Here is a 6000-nt window from a genome sequence, read left to right as displayed (position 1 = left end):
AGGGTTTAAGGAAGATTGGCATCCAAACAGCGCATTACCGCCGCCTACTGTGCTGGAGTGTGGGCCAGAGACAGTAAGGAACTAAATCCTACCTGCCAGCCCTGTTTCTCTTGGGACACTGTCTGAATCCAAAATTACCCCCTTCCCTCGCTCCTCCATTAGCGAGTTCACACGCGCCTCCTACATTTACATTAGTGTCCCAAAACTGAGGGAGTGAACATTATAGTTTCAAAATACTGGCAGTACTTCCACCTTCCTGATGGATGCTGTATTGACCAAGCAGGCAATGGGAGACAACTGAGTGCAAATATTAGGGGGTTTATTTTCCCAAACTTGAAATTGTTTACAAAGAGAAGCCAAAAACCATAGTGCATAAAAAGTACTTAAAAGGTCTGTAAATGAATACTCAAACATAGATACATGTATAACTGAGGTCTACACAGCAGAACCAACTTCTTCTTCAAGGTTTATTGGCAGACTAGTTTCAATGTCACATGCACAATGAAATGCCTTTCTTGCAAGCTCTAACCCCAACAATGCAGTAGTCAATAACAAATGTAATACTGAATATAACAGGGTAGAACAAAAATATGAGAAATAAGAACACGAAAAAGTAAGCAAGCAGTTCCAGTACCATATTTACAATGTGCAGGGACACTGTAGTGATAGGTAGATGTGTATAGGGTTAAGGTGACAAGGCATCGGGATATAAGAAACAGTCGCAGCAGCACATATGATTGTATGTGAGCGGGTGTGAGTAGTCAGTATAAATGTATATGCATATTATGTGTGTGTGTGTGTGTGTGTGAGTGAATGGGGTGAGTGTGTAGGGCCCTCTGAGTGTGCAGAAATCAAATACAAGGGTCAACTCAGTCTGTTAGCCATTTAGTTAGCTATTTAGCAGTCTTATGGCTTGGGGATAGAAGCTATTCAGGAGCCTGTTGGTCTCAGACTTCATGCACAGGCACAGCTTGCCATGTGGAAACAGAGAGAACAGTCTATGACTTGGGTGGCTGTAGTCTAACCAATAAGGTGTATTGCCGCCACTTACTGTGCGGGGTAGTAAAGTATCCCCCCAAAACGTTTTGGATGAAAATATTCATACTAACTACCAAAAACTAAATTAACACTATTTCTTCTGTTAAAATCAGTCAAAATGTGATCCCTACACAGGCTCATAGAGCCTGGGAGGGCCGTACTTCTTCTGTCTTTCAGGCCCAGAACCTTTTCTGCCACAGCCACAATGATGTCCAATTTCCTGATTTATTTGACACTTGAAACTCCAAGAGTTAGTTGAGCACACAGAATATAAAAGAGAATGGCCAGTTCCAAATATGAGGTAGGGAGGCTACAAAGATACACATTAAAAAAAATCAAGGATCTATTCCCAACATTTTTTGCAGAAACATGATTTTAAGCATAAATATCATTAACGTAATTTGTTTTAAATATATGCATTTTAAATAGAAAACGCTAGCATATCATGTTAAACTGGAGAAATCCAGTTAAAATTATATGTTAATCGACACCCCTCTATTTCAGGATAATACGAGGGTCCAATTAGCAGCAGGCCGGCTAACAAGCTGGCCACAATGCTGCAAACAAGGCACCAGAAACGTGCTGCAAAATCTCAAATGGTAAAACGCATCAATCATTATTAGATTAAGATGCTACAAATATACATCTAGGGGTGTGCACTTAGAATTAGTGTATGCAACAATTCAATAAAGGTGTATCTTTGATATTTGAAATGAAAACCATGTGGTCATTATTTGATTGGACTCTAAATGTCTGGTGCAAATGAATGTTAAAGTGCAAAGGATAGGGAGATTTAGCTATGTGGGCGTCACAGACATGTGGGCGTCACAGACACCTTCCTAATATTGCAAATGCTTTTTTTGGGCTGGATCATGTTGTTGAATTGTATGTTTTAATTCTGTAATGTATAGATTGTTGCTGCCTTCTTGGCCAGGTCTCCCTTGAAAAAAAAAGAGACTCTGGGTCTCAATGGGCTTTTCCTGGTTAAATAAGGGCTATAAAATAGTAATGACTTATTCAGCAGTCTGTGTCCTAGCCTTGTAAAAATAGCCTCACCTGTCTCTTCCTCCCTGACTTTCCTATTTACTTAGAATAGATGCCTGCCTTTAGCGTCTCTGTTCCACTGTCCAAATCATTCCCTTAGCCACCGCCACATCCACTACCTCTCTCCTACGGGCCTGTTTGGCTAGCACATATACCTACTTATTCCCTTCCACCCCCTATGGCAGGGGTATTCAAGGACAAGTCACTTAAGAACAAATTCTTATTTTCAGAGGCAGAACGACAGATTTTTACCTTGTCAGCTCAGGGATTCGATCTTGCAACCTTTCAGTTACTAGTCCAACGCTCTAACCACTAGGCTACCTGCTTCATTCATCACCGTATCTCAGTGCATTCAAATTTTCATCGATAAAATGCAATTGCTTTCGTTTGTCAGTAGCTCATGCCTGCCCCTACCATGAACAATCTGTACATAAAGTAGAGAATCCCACACATGCACAGAAGCGTCGGAACCTTTAGCTGTCGGGAAGAGGGTTCCAGAAAAATCGGATCTGCAGCAATTCCGTTAGCTAAACGGAGTGGGGAATGCTGCTTGTTTAATAAAGTTAGATCAAAGCTTAAGCAATGTCTGCAAGATCACATAGCTATGGGATTGTACATAACGTTACTGTAAGACAAAACACCACGGCATTAATGAGATTTTAGGATGATTGTGCGAATGGTCGCATTTCTCTCCTGCCGCCAAAACTCAACAGCGTTGTGCCAAAATGTGCTTTGAAATAAAACACAGGCAGGCCTATGCAAGTAGACACCATCAGCTCTAAAATTCGCTCCCAGTGCATCATTCAAAACAACATTGTACATAACTCAATATCTATAAAACCTATATTTATTTATTTTAAATAACGAAACGTGCCAAACGTGATTTGGATCCTCAGCTCTGGGGAAGAGGCCAAAGGAGAGTGCCGAAACGAGGGTGGTTACCTTCGGATCCACAGCCTTTAACCTATAAACAAATAACATTGTTATGAATCGATCCATGTTTGCAAATGTCTTGTCTTTTGAGTAGGCCAATTTATATTTCAATGAAGCCTGCAGAACCAACTTTACCTGTCCAAAAGTAGACATGTTAAATCAACATAACTCTTCAGCTCCTGAATGGTAACTTTACAGTAGAATATGGTAGTTAGCTAGAATGACTGAAAGTAGAGGCATGCGCATTACCGGTCAGGAGACAGCATGCCAGGCTTTTCCATGTTTGCTGTTCTCTCCACTGTGAAAAAAACACATGGCGGACTGCGACGGCGGATCAAAACAAAAGTGACATAAGTCAATTATTTGGAGTAATGAGAATGATTGTGACTGTTTTTGTTCAGATAAATGCATCTGCTTCCCAATAAAACTAGTTAGAACATTCTGCCATATTCTATGGAAAAGAGTTTGTTTCCAGTGATGATCTTGTCACCATAGAGTACAGAAACAGTGTCATTTTAAAGACAACGTCACATTTAATGAACAATGGCCAGGTTGTACCATACATTTGTGTATTGGTAAAAAAAAAAAACTCAAGGACTGGTGTCCCAGAAACAGATTACGCAATTGAAAGCATGTCCATTGAACTGCATTTTAGTCCAGGACTAGGTTCAATCAGATTCTGGGAAACTGGAACAGTTCAAAGTCAGAACTTGAGGATAACAAATTCTAGTGTCGGGAGATGTTTTCTGCTCTTAGTCTTGATTCATATTCACTAGGAACAAATCAGAATAAAACAGGCCAAAACAGAGAGGCACTACCTGAACTTTTCTTTTAAGGTTGCAAAACGTTTTGGCGTGTACTAATGAATACATCCTTGGCCTTTCTGTCCACCCAGCTCTCCTACAGCAGTGCCTAGCCTGTCCCGTAGGCCTCTGCTAGTGACTACCTCCCTCTCCCTCTGTCTTTACCTCTCCCCCTTCACTACTCCCCATCTTCTCCTCCTCCTCCAGGTCAAAGTCAGAGTCACTCTCTCACTGCGTCTCCTCCTCCTCCAGGTCAAAGTCAGAGTCACTCTCTCACTGCCTCTCCTCCTCCTCCAGGTCAAAGTCAGAGTCACTCTCTCACTGCCTCTCCTTCTCCTCCAGGTCAAAGTCAGAGTCACTCTCTCACTGCCTCTCCTCCTCCTCCAGGTCAAAGTCAGAGTCACTCTCTCACTGCCTCTCCTTCTTCAGGATCCTCATCTTCTCCTCCTCCTCCAGGTCAAAGTCAGAGTCACTCTCTCACTGCCTCTCCTCCTCCTCCAGGTCAAAGTCAGAGTCACTCTCTCACTGCCTCTCCTCCTCCTCCAGGTCAAAGTCAGAGTCACTCTCTCACTGCGTCTCCTTCTTCAGGATCCTCATCCTTGCACTGGCGCTTCTCTGTTTCTCCTCCACTCTCTTTGCTCCCTCTCCTCCAACCCACATCTCCCACTCAGTCCAGAAGGTAAGCTCTACCTGCTGCCGAGGCTTCCTCTGTTTCTCCTCCACTCTCTTTGCTCCCTCTCCTCCAACCCACATCTCCCACTCAGTCCAGAAGGTAAGCTCTACCTGCTGCCGAGGCTTACTCTGTTTCTCCTCCACTCTCTTTGATCTCTCTCCTCCAACCCACATCTCCCACTCAGTCCAGAAGGTAAGCTCTACCTGCTGCCGAGGCTTCCTGTGTCCAACCTCCCCTCCCTCCTGCCCAGTCCTGCCATCTGTTTCCCTCTCTCCCTGACCCCCAACTCCTGTGCCTTCATCAGGGTCCAGCCCTGAGTCTGGGCTGTGGTAGCATCTGACTTGCTTCTTGAGGCTGACGTTGTGGTTGAAGCTCTTGTCGCAGCGCTGGCATTGGAAGGGCCTCTCCCCAGTGTGGACGCGCAGGTGGGACTTTAGCTGGCTGGCTTGGGCAAAGGCACAGGGAAGGGCAACACAGACCATGTAAATACAATATGTCTGATTTAAATAAAAATGTAAAGCATTGTTTAAAAAATATATATTTATAGTAAATTTCACTCTTCAAAATAGGAGTTTAAAAAAGTAACTAATTAGTATTGCATACCTGGCACTTGAAGGGTTTGTCGTCACTGTGGGACAGCTCGTGCCTCTTTAGGCGGTGACCTTTGTCGAATTCCTTGTAACATGTATGACAGATGTGTCTCTTGAACATGTGCTCTCTGAGATGGCGGTTCCGTATGAGGATGTTGTCAAACCTCAGTGGGCACTGAGCAGCTGTAGCATCTGTGATTTTTTAATCTGTGGGTCTTCGTGGGTCAGCTTGTCCGGCCGCGTCCTGAAGGATTGGAGGCAGAACTTACAGGGAAACTTAAGGTCCTGACGGTGTAGCCTCCGGTGCTGCTTGAGGCCCAGTTCACTCGCACAACCCTGCCCACAGTCTGGACAGCGGACCATGAACTTGTGTTCACACTTATGGTGTTTCAGCCTGGTGGTGTACAGGACGCCACATTCAGGACAGAGGACCATATGGCGTTTGGAGTGTTTGAATTTCTGCCGGATGCTGGCAAGGTCCCCGGAGTCCAGTTCTCCAGCGGCACCGCTGAACGTCTTTTGGTCCTGCTGGTTTCTCTGGGGTGATGATGAAGGTGATCCATCAGAGTCTTCAGCAGACTCATCCAAACCAATCTCTCCTGCAGCCTGCTGCAATTGCCTTCCTCTGCTTCTCCCTTTCCCCCTACCCCTTCCCCTACTTCTTCCCCTGATTCTCCCTTTCCTTCCCCCTACCTCTTCCTCTGCTTCTCCCTTTCCCCCTACCCCTTCCCCTACTTCTTCCCCTGATTCTCCCTTTCCTTCCCCTACCTCTTCCTCTGCTTCTCCCTTTCCCCCTACCCCTTCCCCTACTTCTTCCCCTGATTCTCCCTTTCCTTCCCCCTACCTCTGCTTCTCCCTACCCCTTCCCCTACTTCTTCCCCTGATTCTCCCTTTCCTTCCCCCTACCTCTTCCTCTGCT

This window comes from Oncorhynchus nerka, linkage group LG14 (genome assembly GCF_034236695.1).
Source record: "Oncorhynchus nerka isolate Pitt River linkage group LG14, Oner_Uvic_2.0, whole genome shotgun sequence".
Classification (NCBI taxonomy): Eukaryota; Metazoa; Chordata; class Actinopteri; order Salmoniformes; family Salmonidae; genus Oncorhynchus; species Oncorhynchus nerka.
This window is presented reverse-complemented; position numbering follows the sequence as displayed.